Below are 22,846 nucleotides of genomic sequence, written 5' to 3'. Positions count from 1 at the left end.
CAGCGTGAGCGTTATTTTTTTCTTTTCTTTCCTTCTTAATGTAACATCAGATGTATAGAGAACTGTAGTCAAGGCTACACAATTTGATTCTTTTTAGCTCCATATGCCTCCTGTATGACTCTGATCAAGTCACTCGAACAGACAGTGCTCCGGGATTGTCCTGAAAAGTGACACCAGTATCTTGTGGGATTGCACAAATAACACATTTATAAATAAAAAGTGGGTATCAAAGGCCCTTTTTAAATAAAAATTGTACCAGTTTTTTTTTTTTTGCCTTTCTCTTGTGGTGGTGGTAATGGAAGGATTTATTTTGTTTATCAGTGGTCTAATCGTGAAGGGTCAGAAGAGTTTTATAAAGTAAGAATGAATGTTTGTTATTTGCATGCATAGATGCAGATTAAGGAAAGGCACATATAAGCTTCTGAAAGACTTGCTGGACAGTGTTATTCGATAGAATGCTTGATTCATTATTCCTGGACACATCAGCTAAGTGCATTTAGTAGATGAAGTTCATGACATATTATCTGAGAAAGTTACAGTAATATTTCACTTGATTACAAGACCACATTTCTGTGACTAAACACACACAGCCTATACTGTCCACCACTCTTCTAAGTATCTTTTATACTTTTTTGTCATTCTGTGCCCAACTAGCTAGCTACTGTGCCCATAGTATGTATCAGCATGAAATATTAATAATTATGTTGCCACCCCTGGACACAGGCTAGAGGGATTTTATAAAGTCTATAACTTTGTAAGTGACTACTAACATGAGTTAATATGGTGGATTTGCACACTCCAGGTTTTGGAAGTCTTGCCAGCATATTTATGCACATTGTTTCAAGTAGATGATGTTATTTTAGCTTGCCTTAAAAAAAAACAGGGTTGCTAGCCTGAATGGAGAGGAATTCTAATCAGCAGAGGTAAAAAATGGAAATTTTTGTCTCACAGATAATGCATGCAGAGGGGGAAATAAGAGATTATTAGATTAACATCTGATTAGCAAAGTAGTAAAGATTTATTACAAGAGTATTATGTGAAAGATGATTTGTCGCTGTAAGTTGGGTAAATCAGTACCTTGCAATTGTGTACGTTTTTTCTTCTGTAATGAAAACTGAATGTAATGTGTTGATGTTCATTTTTGTGGCAAAGGTAACTGCATCACTAAATTTCATTAGGCTGTATTAAAACCTACGTAGTTTTGCAGATGGAAATCATAAGTAAATGGGGGTAGGCCAATTTTAAATTAAATTATAACCAGAGCTCTCAACCTCTTAGCACAAGAAATCTGGACAAAACTTAATATAATGGGGGACAAAGGCACAAAAATAGGGACACATTTTAAATTTTGATTTTATAAACTTAGAACAATGAAAGAGTAATGTGATTTGTGTTAGAATGCATTTTCTGAAGATATGAATTGCGAAATTCAAATGTATGTCATTATTTAGTGACTTCAGTCCTCAGTGATTTGCAAGAAAAGCACAAATTTTATGAGGAATAGATCAAAAATATGGGGCAAAATTCTGGACAGTCTGTAAAAATCTGGACATTTAAGAGGTATGATTATAACACATTCCTTTGCCAGCAAATATTCCAGTCTGAGAACCAGTAAAACTACAAATTTTATAAAAAAGTACTGACTTGCATTTGAGGTTTGAGTTTTATTCAACCTGATGGTGTGGGGTGGGGGGTGTGGTGGGTGGTGAACAAGACAATAATCATTGTATTGGCAAACACTAGTGATTTCTGAGGGCGTGGTCAGAAGGACTAGTAACAGCCCATTAAGGATTAACAGATATTAGTCTTCCTATAGTATTAAATACTGTGGATTTAGAGTTATCAAGTTTAATAGTATTTTAGCTATGATTTTGAAGTTGAGCTAAAGCATATGAAAATCTCCAAATGAGACAAAGAAGCACATAAAATGATGAGGAAGTCACCAGTGTAGAGGCTGGATAAGATGTTATGAAGGGTAGGAGGCAGAGGAACAATTAAAAAGTAAAACAAGAAAGAGTGAAGTACAGAACCTACCAGGATTTCAGAGCTAATAAGGAATGTAAAAGACACAGCATCTCCCATCACTTAGACATTTATATGTATATTTAATAATAATTACGAAGGCCTTTATTTAAAATCACCGATTCAGATTTCTAGGCCATGGTGTAACAATACCAATGGATGCATCTTGTGTAAGCAGAGCATGGTCTATATAATAGTAAGCGGTGCTAAATACTGAAAGGATGGCAGCATCATTATTACTGCAAGGGCTGAATACATGCTGCTTAGTACTAAAAACTCACACTAGTATGGAAAGTCACAATCCTGACAGAAGACAGTTAGTTGCCTGAGTATTAGCAGTCATAAGCTGTACGAGAGCACTCACACACACTTCCCTGTAAAAGACACCCATTCATGTTGTCCCTACCCCACCTGTGTAAATGATAACTGTGCCATGCTTTTGTACAGTGTTACATAGGCTGCCTATGTCTGATGCACAGCATAGTCAATCTATGCACATTTAAGCATAGCATGATGTTGGTTCTGCATGCATCACTTTCATTGTAGTTTACTTTTGTGTATTATGCTCTGAAGCTATGCAAAAGCTGTTGACTGTTTGTCTGTGCCACAGCATATTGTGCCTGCCTCTGCCTAGCATGATCATTCCCTGCTACTGGCTCTTCCCTGACTACTCATCTGTCTTGGCCATTGCTGCCTGGTGTTCTGGAGGCTGCTGCCCCTGGCAAGAACATGCCTGCTGTAACTGACATTAAGTTTTTGCAGATCTTCAGGGTCATGCTGCAGCCCCCACAAGATGAATCCAGCCCAAACACCCTTTCAATAATATTTCTTGTTGGTGACTGGGCACAGTTGTACCCATGGTCTATTTGATTTTGTAGATTTCATATGAGTGTCATGAGTCAGCATCACTAACAAGATGGGAAGCCACCCCTTGCAAACCACTGATATAAGTCACAGGTGTGCCATAATGTGTGTGTTATAATAACTGCCTGGGTAGCCTTCACCTGTATTGTAGATGAGACCTTGTACATTATAGACCACATAGAGTTTGATGGAGTGTTACCCTTTAAGTTCTCATACTTCCTTCCCAGTTCAGCTGGTGGGCCATTATTTCAATGAAGATATAGTGTCTGACCCCAATACCTCAGGGAAATGAGCTATAAATCACAGAATTCCCACATGGCATTGGCTCTCTTCTATTTGGTAAGTGGGAAGCACATATGCTCCCCCACATGCTGAAGCATGGCATCAAGAAACTGATGGAGTATTCTCAATACAGTTGCCAGATATGCCTCCAAAATGTCCTTGTTAGATCACTGAAAGTTCCTTGTAACTAATATTTATTTATTTATTTATTTATTTATTTATTTAACATTTGTTTACCAGGAAAGTCCAACTTGGAACAAAGCCAATTTTAAGTGGAGGCCTGGGGAGAAATGCCTTACAGCTACACATATCTGAGTATCCACTGGGATAGATACTCTAAGACTCACATGGGGATGCGGAAAGGGCCAACACATGTTTACAAGATCTTGTAAGGTGTCCCTATCTACATGGTTATGGTCCACAATGCTGGTGTTAAGTACACTCAGAAGACTCTGTGATGTCATGCACCATCAGGCATGGCAGTGCCAATAAGAGCTTTTTGCAGATACACATTTATTAATCCTACAGAAAACCCTAATATTAGTTAGTGATCTCCTCAACATGAGCATTTGGATGAATTCAAATATACAACAAATGCAGCTCCATTGTCCAACCTTTGTATGTCTCTGAATCACTCTGGTCTCTTGTTTTGCCTAGTTGGCATACACAGAGAGATTAATTTTAATACTATTGCTCATTACCATGCCATTATAGTCATTAGCATATACTATGCCCAACCATCCTGCTTGGCCTGGTCACTATCCAGAACTTGATTTTCTGAATCACATAACTGGGCATGGCCACTCATTGGACAAATTTCTTTACTATGATGCCACAAAGTTGTATGAATCTGACCCTATAACTTATCACTATTGGGTGTCACAGTATGCACTTGTATACTTAAAAATACATGTGTGGTGTCTCTTCATTAAACAGTGTAATTGCCATATTGATTTCCATTCTACATTGATCCAGATAATATTTGTAAATGTGAAAAATATAGTAAAATATCATTCTTGCTTAAATGTAGCAATAAGTTGTCTCATCTGGGTACCATAAGCTAGTGTTTGTCACACCTGTAAAAAAATGTTTCTTTGTGTTGGATTCCAGTTAAACACTGCATAACAATGACATTTGCAATAAAATTAAGTGAAACATTCCTTTTGCGATACCCAGTAATACAAAGTAAAAGCCAAACATCTGTCAAAGCCACTTTTATTTGCTTATGTTGTTTATCTGGTAAACAGGACACCAGTGATACCTGCCCATCATACTTCTCAACCTCTTAACACAAAAGATCCGGACAAAACCAAATATAATGGGGGGACAAAGCTCTGAAAATAGGGATACATTTTAAATAGACTTAAAAAGGTTGTTAGAATAAAAGGTTTTGTGTTACCATGAATTTTCTGAAGGATATGATGTCTGAAACTCAAATGCCTGCCATTATCTAGTGAATTCAATCTCCATTGATTTGCCACAAAAATCCAGAAAATCACAAATGTTATGAAAAGCAGACCAGAAATATTAGACAAAAATCTGGACATTCTGTGAAAATCTGTACAGTTGAGAGGTATGCTGCACATGTAAAATAAAATGAAACATTCCTCTTGCTTGCACTTGTCTGTAACCTCCTATAAATGGGTATCATACAATCGGGTATAACCCAGTAGAATTACTCTAGCCTTCTGATGCTAAGTGGATTGCTAGGATGTATTAATTATATGTACATAGCACAGTGCATACTCTATATTAATTTTACTCACCAGGGAATAGCACTCGTCAATCAAAACCATCTTACTGTGTATTGCTTCCTTATCAAACACTGTACAAAATGACATTAGCAAGCAAGTAAAACAACGGCAAATTTTCCTCTTACTTACATCATGCTATCACTTTTCATAAAGTAAGCATCAAATTAGAGTGTCTGTCTATTAAGCTCATGTTTTTGTGTGGTACTTCCATATTAAATAGTGAACCAAATCCTATATACAAATGTAAATAAAATGAAGCACTCCACTTGCTTATATAGTATCCCAAATGATAAAATGCACTGCCATCCCAGCATTCCACTTCATCCTGTTGTACCATTACTGGTCTCTACAAGCCAATATTAGAAACAGATGGATGTTTGTTATCATGTCTTGTGATTGAAATCAACAAGTCTTAACATTTCTGTATTCTATATAGATTTATTTAGTAATGCTGCACCATGAATATAGGTGCATACAAATACCATCAATATATAGCCAGTTTGTGACTATTTTATTCTGTTGCACATATAAATATACATAATAGCATTGCCACGCTGATGCATTTTTTTTCTTCCTTCAGCAGGTGAATTTTTAAAATATTTTATTAAAATTTTCAGAAAAGATAATAACATGCATAGTATGCAATATTATAGAATAGCAATCATAGAATTGAAAAAGCCCTCCTTAAAGTACTTTCCCCCTTGAGGGTAGTCATATACCGTTCTACTGCTGTCCATGTCAGGCAGAAATCTGTTTTGCTTGGTTCATTTATTTAAAAATAAGCTATATTCTTACAGCTTTTTTTAATAACCCATAAAACAAATAACTGCAACTCATTGCCCTTCCTGCTGCTGTACTGACTGAATGTTTAAGAACATAATTGTTATAACAATCACACACACAAACATTGCTGTAAAAGAATGATTGCTGTTTACCTTTATGTGGCCATTCTTACAAATTGGTTTCATTCTTAGCAGTTCATAATTTATCCAATCACTATTAACTATATTGGCAAATAGAGCTAAGAAGAAATTATCAGACATAATTGTTGCAGGGGATAAACCTACCCACACACCTCATTTGGATGGATGAACCATCGAAAGTCCTTCTATAAAAGACACATGTATATATATATATATATATATATATATATATATATATATGGGTCTACCTGATAACACCGACATGCCAAAACACCGACAACGAAATAACCGACACGACAAAACCGAAAGTTCAAAAACAAGAAACTTCACATGCCCAACAAACCACAATCCCGACAATCAACAAAACAAATACCTTTCCTGAAAAACATACACAAAACGCAAGCACACCAAATACCTTACAAACCTACACTAAACCTTACATACACAACTATCTATGCACTGACCTTAACCCAAATCCTAACCCTAAGGTCCATCATTATCACACACTTACCTTACCCGCACCCTAACCCTAACTCACTTAATCCGCCCCAACCCTCACATCCGTCACTATCGCACACTTACCTTACCCGCACCCTAACCCTAACTCACTTAACCTGCCCCTAAACCTAAAGTCCATCACTATCGCACACTTACCTGACCCACACCCTACCCTAACGTCCATCACTATCACACACTTACCTTACCCACACCCTGACCCTAATGTCCGTCTCTATCACACACTTACCTTAACATGTCGGTGTTCTCAGTGTCGGGATTCTCAACTTTTTGTCTTCTCCGTTGTCGATCTTCCAGTGTCTGTGTTCTCGTTGTCGGCGTTGTGGACTTTCGGCGTTTTCAGGTAGACCTATATATATATATATATATATATATATATATATATATATATATATATATATATATATATATATATATATATATAAATTTATGTTGAAGTGGACCCTACCTGATGGCTCATGGGCTGGGTAGTACTTCTCCATAAATCAGAATTCATAATCTTTTTCAGTAAAATCCTGCATTTAAGGATGTCCTCATGTCTATTCAGTAGATGCCATAATGTGATGAGGTGGTTACAATAGAGTGCTTATCAAACAGTCTGTCATTTCACCCTCCAGACATTAGTGAGCACTCAACCTCAAGTCAAGGAATAATAATATGTCAGATTCACTATCACTTCATTAAGCAAGTAATATACATACATATAACTGACTTTACAGAGAACTCTTAAAGGTGCTGCTGATGATTATAGGGCCCTCTTGATTGACCGCACATCCAAAAGAGGATGCCAGGAGGGAGTGACCTCCAGTAGATCAACTCATGTGGTAAGAATGCATGTGCCATATTTATCAATGAAAAATCTCCTTGAAAAGTCCTTGCTCTGGTTAAATCCCAGACATTTGAGTTCTATCCTGATGCAATCCTCCTTATACCCATATACTTTTGGTCATGGTCTTACTGCTGAGTCCTGTAAAAAGACTTCCCAAAAGGAGTCTGATTTAATGAGTCACAGGAAAGACAACTATGTTTGGCAAATGAGTATGCTGAGGACCAAGTGACCACAGAATACACTCTCTCAGCTGTGATATTCTTGAAGCATGTTCATAGCTGTGGGAAGCTACTCCTCTGGTGAACTTGGCACTGGTGGTAGCATTTGCCATTGACTGGTTCACTGACCAGTACCAAATAATAATGCAATTCAAATCCATTTAGAAAGTGTCTACTTGTTTACTGCAAACCCTTCCTTCCCTAAAGAAAAAGAGACAACCAGATGTTCTATATCCCTAAACGGTAGTACCATCTTTTAGTAATACTTGAAAGTTGTCTATTTATAGGGGAAAAGGTTTACTGTCCCCTTCCTTCTTTTTCCTTTATATTGCAATTAAAATCAGGAGATTAGTAGGCTTATTGAGAAGATCCCCTAAATCCACCTCTGGAAGAAACTAGGACTTTGTCCTGAAGGATATGGTCCTTGTGAAAGACTAGATATGGTTTCCTACTCAAGACATGCTAAAGCTCCAGGATATGATATACTGAAGGAACTGTCTTGTAATCAAAGCATCATAATGAAATAAAATCAACACCACCTATTTAGGAGACAAAAATACTAGACATGCAAGTCTGTATACAGTGAAGCTCATGTCTCGTTGTGGGTTGATGGGCTCTTTAATGGATGACAGAGGTGCAGTACTCCATAAGGAAATGCTTGGCTAACCAGTGCTTTGATTCAGTTCACCTATCCACAAGGTCATGATTTGTAGAAATAGGTGTCACATGCATATTGACTGTAGAATAGCTGTGGTTCATTAACTACAGGTGTCTGATTCTGGGATTGTCAGAATTTCCTGCAGGCTAGCCAAAAAGCTCAGTACAGATTATGACTTCATCCAGACTGAGAACCCTTCACTTTGAGACATAGACTTAACAAGTGATTGGCTTCTTCAGTCAGAGACATATCAATCAGCCCCACCAGCTATCTTCCTGGTATGAGTCTTGCTATGAGACATGTAATTAGTGGAAAGCTCTGGAAGGAGTACAGGAACCTCATGTGCCCTAGAAGAGAGAGAATGAATGCACCTCTTCCTTCCCTTCCCTCCTGAAAGGGCAAAAGACTGCATTCTTCTGGATAGCAATTTTTCAAGTGCCCCACTTCAATAAGACACCGTCTTGGATGACTCCTAAATCTAAAGATTGATGGAGAGGGCAGGAGGCTTGATTCAGATCACACACTAGTTCATTTACATCCCCTGGGACATGATCCATTGAAACAAGGATGCCCCAGTCTGTGGTCCAATACTAGATTATAACTGCTTTTTTGCATTAGTTGTATGACTATTTACCCTTTCTTTCTTAGTTACCATAAGATGGACTAATTGTCTGATCAAAAGAAGAGAGGTATTGGGAACAACTGTCTATCCTATGCCCTTGGAGGAATAAGCACTGTTTTGAGATCCATCTTGTTATTCTGAATTTCTCTTTGTAGATTTCTGTACACTTTGGAAGCATATGTGAGCTCTTCTAACTGTTAAGTGAAGTGTCTGTCATTAAGACCTTTGACTGACTCAGTGGCAAAATGAGATCTACCAAAATATTGGTGGTAATTGTATACCATGCTAGCCTGGGAAATAGAGGTCCAGCACCAAAAACAGGTTTGTGAATGCATGGAGGCCCTGAAGTGGTTGATACAGCACAGTTCACTATAATAATCTAGACATTTAGAGTTATAACAGCATCATGAAGTTCATGTTTGCCATCAAGTCCAGAAGGTACAAAAGGCTCCAAGAATGAAACCTATTTAATGTCCTCATTCAGATCACCAAGGAACAGATAAAAGTGACCAGCACAAGAGAGTGTTTAGTTCCTCTACAGTAAACAACTTCCATCAAGATGGGGTCAGGCAGCACTTGATCCAGTTTGCTGTGATCGCTGGGATAGGATTCATGGGATCATCAACAGGAGCTCTACTTTCAGTGAGTTCTTTTATGGGGCCACAGGGAATAAACTGTCCTGGTATGTGAACATTAGGAAACCATTTCCTTATAATATTTCAGCTGCTGTGATGAAAATCTTAGTGATGACAGTGAGCATTTTAGACATCTCAGATGGTAACACTTTGTACTGGTACAGCTTTCCTCCCAGAGGAATATACTGTGGGGACCCCAAATGAAGATGTGCTAAAAAATTTCTACCATACCTACTGAGTCACTCAGTGGCCCTACATGAGAGGGATCAAGTTATATTGCAGGTTGACCATCTGCAACCACACATACTGGACGGAGTGGTTGAAGTTGCTAAGGCCCCTAATGGGGCAGAAGTCATATATACTCTTTAGTACCAAGAAGAGCTGGGAGGAAAAACCCTGATATTCTTTCCACGTCAAGACTGCCGCTATGCTTCCTCTGAAAAGTAGCCTCTGAGCCTTTCCCAAGAGCCCTTTAAACATGACTTGATCTACCACCAAAGTATTTTCTAGAGAGGACTTAAAATAAGCATCACGTCTCCAAATGTAACCATTTAGAATCCATTATTTTCTTGTAGTAATTCTCCAAGGCAGCTGAACTCCAGAAATCCAGAACACAGTCAGCACTCCTAATGAAAAGCTTGCAGAACTGAAAAACTGACCAAATTCTTCAATACCACTGTGTGATATTTACGGGACTTACTTCGTCATTGAATGTCTACTTCTTTTGAGACTGGTCATGTTCAGCAGATAAATAAATGGAAGTGGCAGGTAAGCAACAAAGATTCTCTTTGTGTTATCCTTCTTATGCAGGCTATCAACTGGTTACTGGGCAGGTTAGAGAAAGAGGCTATCTTCCTAAAAATAGGCATCCAGGATCCTGGATTGTTCTTATTGGAGGTCAGTTCTTCACAGACAATCTAATGAAGCCATCAGTGCAGTGAAAATTGTACTGGAAAAAGTATTATCTCACAGTAAAGACAATGGACAGAATCATGTGAAGATTCTTCTTGAGTCCATTCAACAGTATACTTTCTGCACTGTTAGCAACCATCCTGAGAAGATGCACTAGGGAACAAGTCCTCAATGCTCTCTGTAAGGCCAAGAACACTGCATCAATGGTCCTAGACAATATTCCAGGATGCCTTCTAAATAGCATGAAACATGACCTAGCAGGACCGCTGGAGTTGCTATTTAACTCTAGCCTCCAAACAGGCTTCTTGCCTCATGAATGGAGAACAGAAACAGTCATCCCTCTGTACACAGGTGGTCCATCTACAGACCCTGGAAACTACAGACCCACAAGTCTCACTAGTCTTATATGTAAAGCCATGGAAAGAATTATCATGGAAATGATAAATAGTGATATAGTAAATCTCCAGACACTGGACCCAACCTAGTTTGGTTTCATCAAGGGCAGATCATGCCTGCTTAACCTGGTGGACTTCTTTGAGAAGGTCACCAAAGCAATGGATGAGGGCAAAATGGTTCACACACTGCCTACCTTGACCTGGCCAAGGCATTTGACACAATACCCCACTCGGGCATTGTTAACAAACTCAAGAGGTTAGTTACAAACTTGTATGAACCTATAAATGAGCACTATACATCCTTAAATGTGAAGCGAATAAATCAGGTTGCTGCACCTGTCCAGATCTCTGGTTTCTATGTTTGCCAACAAGGCAAGGACTCATTACTAGAATATTTAGCTGGGTGATCTTCCCACTTTGATGGCAGTTTGTAAAGGGCATCAGTCATTTTGTAGACCTGACCAGGGCAGACTCTGAGTACCTGCCAGCTGCTAAAGTGGCAGCTCTAAAATAGGTTCCAAGGAAGAAGCAGCCTAGTTCTCCTCAGACTTCATCTCTAGAAATTTCACTAAATGCTTTTGTGGGCGAGTCAAGAGGGGCAATTGCAAAATGGCCCTTATCAGAGTGACAGTGTCAAAAGAAAGGGCCAATAACAAGAAAATGGATAAGAGCTGATGTTCATTTGTCAGACAATGGCCTCAAAATCCATTGAGTTTTAGACGACATATGAGATGAGTGAAAACCAAGCCACCTGCTACCTGCAGGCCAAAGGCAATTTGGTGTTATGAGATCCCTGTTCAGAGCTAAAGTGGAACTCAGATCTGTTGACTTAATTGTGTGAGATTCCAAGCACATCTCAAGCTCCAACCATATATATATATCAAACAGCTATTTGACATCTAGGTTCTGAGGGCAAGGTCCTAGAAATGTATGATCAGGGTGACCTTCCTTGGATGAAACCTGCTAGTCCATGCAAACCTAAAAGCTAAACCCAGCAGGAGAGACCCAGTTTTGTGAATCCCCAATCCATGATCACATGAATGAAAGATGGATAGAAAGGCTTAGGCTAGCTGACTAAGAGTTTCCACAGACTGTCAGTGTATGTGGAGGTGCAAGAACCTGTTAAGAATCACCTCATGGGATGGGAGCAAAGGGTGTGTTTCTGCCAGCTGAAAGATGAGGACTGGTTCAAGACTGACTTCCTTCTTAGTAAAAGGTTATTTGATACTCAGTATGATTTAAGAGCCAGCTGAGCAGTCAGATTACCATAAGGAGGTTCAGGACTATAGCTCGGCTCCATTTGCTTATCCTTCAGGCAATGTTCTGACATAAGCACCTGTCTGCGAGTAGGATCCTTCTGCATGTCTCTGCATGAATGACATCATCTTTGTAAAGTGGACTAGCTCAGTTAAACCTTTAGTATGTAAGACATTTCTCGTGGCTATTCACTAAGACAGTTAAAGAAATGCTGGTATAGATATTGGACTGTAAAATGATAGCCACTTGGGCACTTAGTATGATGCTTAGGCATACAGATATAGGACATTATGGTCCAAAATCTGTAAAAAGCAAAATAGTTGGCATTGTTAGATGATAAACCTGCTGACGCATCTGGTGTATTAGACAAAGCCATGTATCAGTTGGACTTACAGACATCTCAAAATATTACAGTTTGATTTAAAGAATCTTGAATTCCAATTGTTACAGAAATAGTGCCAACTCAAATTCCCTATCAAAGACATATCAAGGTGCTAACAGTTACATTTTATCATTACTACTCTGAGAGCACATAGTCTAAGGGAAGAGGGAAATCCTGAGGTTGTTTCTCTTCCCCAAAGTTGTGTGACCCTGGAGTGGTAATATTGAAAGAGGGGATATAAGGATGTTGGAGGGCTTTATCCCCTGCAAAATTGACATATTACCATTTCTTTGTGGTGTCTACCAGTTCAACAAAATTCTAGTGCGGTAATTTCATTTTAATAAGCAATAATTTAGCTTGACCATGTCAGATGAGATGCAATGAACCCATCCAGTAGCAGAATACTTAACCCCCCTATTAATGTCAGTATAGCATGCTAACACAACAACTTGATTATGCATCACTGCATTTTTAAATTCACTGATATGTCATCGGACAGTGTAGTATGAAAGCACTGAGATGCTACTCTGCATGTTAAAGATGCGTAACTGTTCCTGCATTGTTGTGGATATTTTTGTCTCACACTGTAGCATCATTAGATAGTTGTACTACATATGAGTAATGTAGAAATCCACTTCCGGGTGGACTTGGTCACAAACCATGTTTTAGTGCTAAGGTTTACACACCTGAAGTTATAAACGGCAGGAATCCCAAGTGACAGTTCTGTGGTGCAGCTCGGGTTTGTTGAGGAAACAGTAGCATCTAGACTTCAGTCTTTACAATTCCCAAGTAAAGTTGGGGACAAAACAGCTTGGCTGAGTCTTGGCAAACTTCCAGGTTGGTTTACCTTATGTATTTATAATGTATTTGTCCTTTAATTCTCTTCAGATATAATTCTGGGTACTAAACAAATATTTTTCAAATAGAACTCTTTGAATAAGGTTGAACTTCAAATTATCTCCCAGAATATCCAGGATCTGAGTTAAAGAAAGATGATTTGACATCTATATTATAACTCTTTTATTTCACCCAGTAAAGACAGCCTTGCTTAAGGGAAACACATAGGACCCATAGTCCTATTTGGAAATAATAACATTTATCTAGATGCATATATAGACTATAAGACACATACCTCTGATACTGTTTCTAGTATATGCAGATAAAACAGGATTAATTAAATGCTGTCAAGGTAAGGATAATGAATATAAGTACTTACATTGTGTAAATGGAGCTGAATAACTCCCATTTGCTCTTCTGGTCCTGAAAGTTGACTTGGAGGGTTTTTTTTTTTTTTTTTTTGCATACTGTGCAATCTTGGAATGTGGTTAAGTATCAGCTTCAGGAGTAACAATGCTTCTGTAATTGCTCCATTCCTAGCTTTTATAACGGACTCCCAGTGGATAGCAGTGTATAACTAAATTCAGTATTCCCAAAATATCTAAACATGTCCTACTTCTTTTTTATTTTTATTTTATTTTATTTTATTTTTTACATATATTTTAAATATAGGTATGATGGTCCCCATCATACCTATATTTACTTATCTCAATTAAACAATCATTTCTAGCTTTGGTAATCATTATTCAATCTTAGCCTGAGATAGAAATTGGCTTTTTATTACACCAGCAGAGGTAATATATTTTCTCTCACACTTACTGTGGAATTACAGGCTCTTCAGGAGATTAAATCCAGCTGTGTCATTGTTAGCTTTACGGTACAGAAAAATAAATTCTGGGTATTAACCCTGATAATTTGATATTGATAAGTGACCTAGATATTTGAGGAGCATATTGATAAGTGTACCAATGAATACCACACATCACATGTCAGAAAAATATGTATTAATGTGTGTGCTTAATGCTAATTAGAAACTAAATAAGTTAACACGTTTTTTATTCTATTTTATATGCACAGTTTTATATACAGTTGAGTTTCATATGAGACTGAAAAGATGCTTTTTGAAATTGCAGTGTGCTTTCTGAAACTTGCAAGATGCCCTATGACCTAGTAATTGCTAGCACAGCAATATTCATGTTTATGCCTTTTGGAAATGTACTTGAGAAGCAGGTTATTATCTGCTAGGTCAGGAAGAAATAAATGAACAATGCTATATTCTGTAATGTAATGATTTTAAACAATCAGCTCTGTTCGAAGTATGAGAACATGCACAGCTGCAGAAGTTAGAGATAACATAGACAAAAGGACTGTTAGAGAAATGAACTGCAATCTATACTTGCTTTGTGCTCGAATTAGCCATAGTACCTTGAATGGTAACATTGCATATATCTAACCGGTGGTAGCCAATGCCACGTTGTTTTTCTTAGGAAGTTTCTCACAAAAATTGATAGTACCAGCAGAATATTGTAAAAACAATCACTACAAAATGATGATGACAAAACTTGTGATTCACTACGTCAGCTTGGTAGGCAATGTCTTATTAGAAAATGTATAAAAATACCTGCATTTCCTGATTCTAGTTAGACAAACTCTGTATTAGCACGTTTTTGTCTCCTTGCTGCAAGATTAAAGTGCCTTAACCTGAACCTACCATGTTTTGATCATTTTTAAAGTATATTTTTCCTTTGACAGTTTGGTCCTTCGGACCAGAAATGTATCTCTCACTCTAGGCTCAGGTCAGAATTGGGCCCGGTGGCATGTACCCGTACGGAGAAGTGGCCACATCGGCTCTTCTGTTTTGAAAGACCTCCGACTGAATTGTCGTTCAAAAGAGGACAGCCACTGTTTCTGATCTGGGATTGGAGGACGAGTCAACATTCCGGTGGATCAACACACGGAGGGTCAGGTAAGGAGGAATTTACCTTTTTTCTGTTTTGGATCAGGGACTTGTTACAGTATTGTTTTGTCAGGGAGATTTGCATGTGCAGATCAGGGACAAAAAGATTGCTGTCTTGTCATAGATCAGGGAAACAGAATAGGTAGGCAGTTATTCTAGATAAACTGTGAAAAGGTGTAAAATCGTGGTACCACGTGATAAAAAGGATTACGTAACAACTTCTAACTTAGCTAAGGCAACATGGAAAATCAGTGCACGAGAAGTTCCCGAGACCCGCCCTTAACCGAAGATGCGAAATATATGCAATTACAGCGGGCCGACAATGTTAAGTATTATACAAAATGGGTTGATAAATACAAATTTGATGGTAATTTAGATAAACCTTCACTTATTAAACTTGTTAGACAACTTAAAACAGACGCGAAAGGTCAGCTAAAAAAGCAGCGACAATTAGGAGTCCCTCAGGCACACAGGTGGCTTGAGGAAGCAAACCGCAGGGAACAAAAGATTAAAAATTCAAAAGCAATGTTCTTAGACAAAGAAGACAATAACTTGGTAACAGCGACAGCCCCTCCTCCGCCCCCTCCGCTTCCCTTACCAGAATATGAAGCGAGTGGATAAGCTGATCCACCTCCGCTATACCCAGCTGTTCCTGCAAAACCAAAACCATTTGTTAGAGATCCTATCGAGACCAGGTCTCGAACACGCAACTTAAGAGGGGATATAGAATTATACGAAATTAATAAAAATTCACAAGCTATGAGTGAAGAAGAGATATGTCCACTCATAGAAGTACCAAATCCGCAGGCAGGACAGGCAGGACAGGATCCAACTCTTCTAGTATATAGACCGTGGACACCGGAAGACATCCGGAAAGCCACAGAGGGAATTCCACATCCAAAAGTTAATTTCAGGAAATTCTTAGAAGACTTACAGGGCATGAGGTTAAGTTACCATTTGAATGGAGAAGAAGTAGAGAAAGTAGTTAGACAAATCGTAGGTCCAGATTGGCACATGATCAGTGGCAACTGGAATCCCCGTGACGCAGAGCTTAGACCACTCCCACATAGCAACGCAGAACTGGACAACAGAATGAAAGGTCTGACAGACCAAATCTCTGAGAAATGGAAGCCTAGGGCTGATTGGACGTGCATAAATCAGTGCATACAACAAGAAGGTGAAACTGTTGATAGATATTATGCCACATTGTTAGAATGTTTTAATAATCATTGTGGAATGCAGGCACCTGAAGACCAAACGCATGATTCCCCATATGAGCAACAGTTAAAGAACACATTTTTAAAAGGCAGTATTGCACCCATTAGCAGCTTTATTACAAAGCACATGGTAGATCATCGTACAAGTAGATTACAGTCACTACTTGAATATGCAAGACATTTTAATAGCAAAAAGAAAAAGAAAGCTCAAGTATTTGCAGTAGAAGACGGATCAGACGTTTTTGTAGTACAAACTGGGAAGAAGGGTAAGAAAAATACAGAGGGAAACAAGCAATCTGATAAACGATCAGAGGACTTTGAGGAGAGAAAGAAAAGGAGTGAATGTTTCAAATGTGGGTGAAAAATAGACATTTAACAAGGGCTTGCAGGCAAAATAAGAAGGTAACCACAGAAGATAAGGAGGGTGAGGAATGACTACATGATAGTCAAGAATCACTGGGTAGGAATAAACAAGAAAAGACAAATGTAAATGTGGTAGGAAGAGTAGAGAATGTGACAAAAGGCATAGATGATGTACATGGAATCACAGATAATGAAGAAAATGAAATTTTGGACGGCATTATTGAGCTTAGAGCTCTACTTAGCAGACACAAAACCGGAAGTTACACTTCTGGTAGAGGGGAGGGAAGTTATATTCCTGTGTGACTCAGGGGCTTCACGGACCCTGATACACCCTTCCAAATTACCAGAAAATTCAGAATCACTTGACTATATATTAGTGAAAGCAGCTAATGGACAGCTGTATCAGGAACCACTTTCCCACAACATAGCAATAACTGACCCAGTTTCAGGGATGACCCAGGAGAGCAAACTTGTTGTTTCTGCAAAATGCCCAGTGAATCTTTTGGGCAGAGACCTAATGCAGATATTTGGCACAGCCGTAGTTCCAACTATGCAGGGTATGGAGGCACAGCGACAAATGGATACTTTTGTAGTGCGACCGGTGGGTGAAACATTTTATTGGTACAGCCAGGACTTAGTTACGACTGGTCCAGGGGCAGTAACTGAAGAACTGATGAATGTAGCCATTAGTAAATCCCCCTCCCTTGACACTGACAAACAGCATTTGTTGCATTGCACTCTATATTACTGTAACAGACCAGGACCTGATAAAGAATATGAGCAAGAACTGTTTAGAAACCATGCTAACAGATTAGTATTACGAAACTTGTACTGGGACACAGAAGGAAACAGTGTAGTAAGCTGTTCATTGCCCCAGGAATTTCTAGCACTTTACAAATCTAATTGATTACCACATGTGAGTTTAACTAAGGATAGAAATTTGAAGTGGGCAGACCTAGGAGAAAAAGTCACAAAATGGGAAAAGCAGACAGAGTTAGAACTCTCTGAACAAGGAGTACAAAAGCAGAAATTAAATTGGATAACACAGACACACCCAGCTGTGCACTCACAGGCAAGTGAGGATAGTTGAGTAGCACTCTTATTAGAAGAAGAGGAAAAAGCCTTACAAGACATACCAGAGACTCTCTGGTCGACAGGGAAATCAGATGTAGGACTTATTCGTACAGCAGGACCAGTTATTATCATGCCAAAATCAGCATTTAGACCTCAAAAGAGACAGTATCCCTTAAGAAAGGATGCAGAAATAGGAATCAAACCTATAATAGCAGCCTTACTTAAGGAAGGAGTCTTAATAGCATCTCCTGATTCACCATGTAATACACCCTTATTTCCTGTTAGGAAAGCAAACGGAGAATGGTGTATGGTCCAAGATTTACAAGCTGTGAATGACGCAGTTATACCCAGGGCACCTACGGTGCCAGATCCACACACTTTATTGAATGATTTGAAACCTCAACAAAAGTATTTTTCTGTGGTAGATATTAGCAATGCATTTTTCTCAATACCGATACACCCTGACAGCCAACATTGGTTTGCATTTACATTTCAGGGGAAACGGTATACATATATGAGACTACCACAGGGATATTGTGAAAGTCCAACAATATTCGCATAAGAAATGGCAAGTAACCTGGGGGGATTTACCCCACCGAAAGGCAGTCAGATTTTACTTTATGTAGATGACATTCTGCTGGCAGCCCCTGCCCAGCAAGAATGCAGAGAGGATACCATAGCATTATTACAGTTTTTAGCCACTCAAGGACACAAGGTAAACAAAAACAAACTGCAACTTTGGAAAAAACAGGTCAAATACCTTGGATATATAATATCCAAAGAAGGCAGGATATTAGATGAAGATAGAAAAACAGCAATATTACAAGCACCTAAACCAACTACCAAGAAGGAAATTATGTCCTTCCTGGGTACTACTAACTTTTGTTGGAGTTGGATTCCAAACTATGCTTTGGAATCTGCTCCACTGACTAACTTGATATTCAAAAAGCCGATGGCAGCACAAGATTTATTACAGTGGACACCAGAAGCAGAATCTGCTTTCTGCAAACTGAAACAACTGATAGCTTCTTCCTTAGTTTTAGGATTACCAAACTATCATAAGCGATTTTTCCAAAATGTAGACTGTAAGCAAGGTTATAGGACATCAGTGTTAACACAACAGCATAGGGACAAACAATGCCCCATAGCATACTATTCATCACAGCTAGACCCAGTGGCGTGATCCTTGCCCCACTGTGTACAAGCCGTAGTCGCAGCTGCAATGGCAGTGCAGGCTTCAGCCTCAGTAGTATTGTTCCACCCTCTCACATTGAGAGTGCCTCATGCAGTTGCAATTACTTTACTGCAAGAAAAAGTAGCATATCTTTCTCCTGCTAGACATCTTTCCTGTATGACTATACTGTTGAGCCAGCCTCATATGACAATTGAACGATGTACGACTTTGAATCCATCAACCTTGCTCCCAACCCCTGCAGATGGCAAACCACACTGCTGCCTGCTGGAGATTGAGCAAAAGACACTACCTAGAAAAGATCTCACAGATGTTCCCTTGGATGATGCCGAGGTGACATACTATGTGGACGGCTCATGCAGGAGGGGTCCTGCAGGACAGAATCTGGTGGGGTATGCAGTAGTTTCTGATACCGAGATTTTAGAAGCAAAGTCTTTACCACACAACTTATCTGCAAAAGCAGCAGAATTGATTGCTTTGACAAGAGCATGTACCTTGGCAAAAGGTAAAAAAGTGAACATTTTTACTGACAGTCGGTATGCTTTTTTCTACTGTACATGTTTTTGCTCAGCAGTGGAAAAATAGAGGAATGATAACATCTACTGGTAAACCAATTAACCATGCGCAATTTATTTTAGACTTATTAGACTCTATTCAGTTACCTCAGAAAGTAGCTATTTGCAAATGCGTATATCATACCAAGCAACAGGATAGGATTTCAAAAGGTAATGCGAGGGCTGACACAGCTGCAAAACAAGCAGCTTCAGCTTCAGAAGTATTTCTTTTGAGTGAGGAATTACAACCATCTGAGATTTTAGACCTAGAAATGTTAAAAACAATGCAGACACTTACTACAAATGTAGAAAAACAGAAGTGGATAAAACTAGGAGCAATTCTTGAGAAGGGACTGTACATCTCCAAAGAGAAGAAACTGATTTTACCATCTAACTTGTTTAGATATGCAGATCTGTTGAGCCATGGGCAGTGCCATGTCTCAACAGAGGGGATGGTACAGTTAGTGAATCGAGTGTTTACGACGTATGGATTTACAAACTACACAAAAAATTTTTGTGCAACATGCCATGTTTGTAACAAGCATCATGCACAAGGGGCATTGAAACCTAAGCAAGGGAGTTTCCCTATACCACCATATCTGTTCCATACTATTTGTATGGATTTTATAGAGCTGAACAAATGCGAAAATAAGAAGTACTGCCTTGTCATTATAGATATGTTTTCCAAATGGGTGGAAGCTTTTCCAACTAAAAATCCAGATGCAGCAACTGTTGCAAAAGTCCCCATTAAAGAAATTATTCCTAGATTTAGCATTTATAGTGACAATGGCACACACTTTGTAAATCAAACTATACAACAACTTAGCCATTATTTTGGGATTTCTCTGAAAAATCATTGTGCATACCACCCCCAATCTGCAGGATTAGTAGAGAGGCATAAAGGGGGTTTTGAAAAACAAGCTTAGAAAATTGATTAGTGAGACACAAAAGAACTGGGTGCACTGTTTATCTCTGGCACTGTTGAGCATGAGAACTGTTCCAAATGCAAAAGGGTTAACTCCTTTTGAAGTTCTGTTTGGGAGGGCATATTATACACCTCAATGGAAACCTCTCATGCCTGCAGAGCAGGAGGCTGACAGTTCACTTGCAGGGTATATGAGGCGATTTTTGAATAACAAACTTTTGCAGTTAAATTCTGTTTCAGATAAAGAGCAGACCAGACCATCGGAAGCAGCAGTAGCCCTAGGCGCATGGGTCTGGGTGAAGGTGGTGAAGAGAAAAAAATGGAGTTCTCCGAAGTGGGAAGGGCCGTGCAAGGTACTACTGTCGGCACCCACTGCAGTCAAAATCGCAGAGCGAGCATCCTGGATTCATTTGACACACTGTAAACTAGTTAAGAACTTTGAACTGGAGAAAAACCTTGTTACTGTTGTACAACGAGAACAAAATGACCAGATATAGAGCAGAGGTGCGGAACAACCTCAGAAAACTTGCATAATTATTCTGATAGCTATACTGATAACATTGATCTTTTTGTTGTAGCCTTTCCTTTTCCCAACCACAAAAGTTGAACTGATTAAACGTGATGAGCCGACCATAGACTGGCACCTGAACTTTAACACTTATCAGGCAATTACATGTGTGTATGCTGAGACTTTTAATATTTCGAATTGCTGGATTTGCACAGCCATACCAACAGCATACGGGGGGTTATTAATGACTGCAGTCTCCCTAGGGGTCAATGAGACCTGGGAAAATTTGGTTTATGACACTGTAGCTATCAAAGCATATGATAAGGTAGCACTGTATTTGCCTGTGACACAAAAGGGAATTGTATGTTTCTATAAGAATTACACAATTCAAGTGGGTTGGAGCAGGTGCAATGTGACTGTACATTACAAATGTTATACCAAAGCAAACAAAATGGGAACAGTTTGTAATTCAAATTATGACTTATTTCTTGAGTCCATGCATAAGACTGTTGATCAAGTGCAACGTAATCCTGTACTTTTTAAACAACTATCTTTAATAGATAGGAAAATGTTTCATGCAGGGCAGCCATTTCGTAACTACTAAGGTAGAAGATTGTTATTTTGTGTATGGTAAGAAAGCATATAAATGGTTACCTGAGAACTGGTCTGGCAGTTGTTTTTTGGGGTACCTGGTCCCGGCCATACGACACACTGCAGTTTTGCCTCAGGGAAATATTCGAAATACCCGAGATGTAGCCAAGAAAGCTGTCAGGAAGCCTGAAAATCCAGTGGGACAGATCGAGGCGGGCTGGAAAGACCATCATACCATGGGTACCAAGCTGACACACATGGACTTGAGTGATGCTGTCATATCGTGGGCAGGCATATTACCTGCATATGGTGCAGTGAATTCGATTTGGGAGCTGTGAAAACTGTCTAAACTTCTTGAAGTAATGAGTAATGCAACATTTTCTGCTCTTGAATTGATAACTGATGAACTGAATGCTATGAGAACTGTAGTGCTCCAGAACCGAATGGCTCTTGACTTCACCCTAGCGATGAGAGGTGGTACGTGCGCTTTAAGCAACGAAGAGTGCTGTGCGTATATACTTGATCATCAACATGAGATAAACTACCACCTTGAGGTGATACAGCAAGTGTCGGCTATGACCAAACCAGGCCCAAACCCTCTGACTTTTTCCAGAATTTGTTTGGGGGGTGGGGTTCCATCCTAATGAACATCCTGATTGCCATTTGTGTGGGATTACTCCTATTAGGAGCATGTATTTGTTGTGGTATTCCCTGCATGAAAAAGTTAATCAAAGAATTTATAGATATATCAGTTTCTGAGACTTTGTATCAAAGTACTGAAATTGAAGAATTGTTAGAATGTGAAACACTTTCATAAGTTTAAACTGAATGACTCTCTTAACTGCAAATCCTGAATGGAAGAGGTTAGGAGAAGAAGCAAACTGTTTATTCTTTTGAAAATAGAATTAAAAAGTATTAACAGGGGGAAATGTCAGAAAAATATGTATTAATGTGTGTGCTTAGTGCTAATTAGAAACTAAATAAGTTAACACGTTTTTTATTCTATTTTATATGCACAGTTTTATATACAGTTGAGTTTCATATGAGACTGAAAAGATGCTTTTTGAAACTGCAGTGTGCTTTCTGAAACTTGCAAGATGCCCTCTGACCTAGTAATTGCTAGCACAGCAATATTCATGTTTATGCCTTTTGGAAATGTACTTGAGAAGCAGGTGATTATCTGCTAGGTCAGGAAGAAATGAATGAACAATGCTATATTCTGTAATGTAATGATTTTAAACAATCAGCTCTGTTCGAAGTATGAGAACATGCACAGCTGCAGAAGTTAGAGATAACATAGACAAAAGGACTGTTAGAGAAATGAACTGCAATCTATACTTGCTTTGTGCTCGAATTAGC

The sequence above is a fragment of the Protopterus annectens genome, chromosome 7.part0, assembly GCF_019279795.1.
Source record: "Protopterus annectens isolate FY-2018-M chromosome 7.part0, PAN1.0, whole genome shotgun sequence".
NCBI classification, from domain to species: domain Eukaryota; kingdom Metazoa; phylum Chordata; order Ceratodontiformes; family Protopteridae; genus Protopterus; species Protopterus annectens.
The sequence above is the reverse complement of the archived record's forward strand: the minus strand, read 5'-3'. Positions refer to the sequence as shown.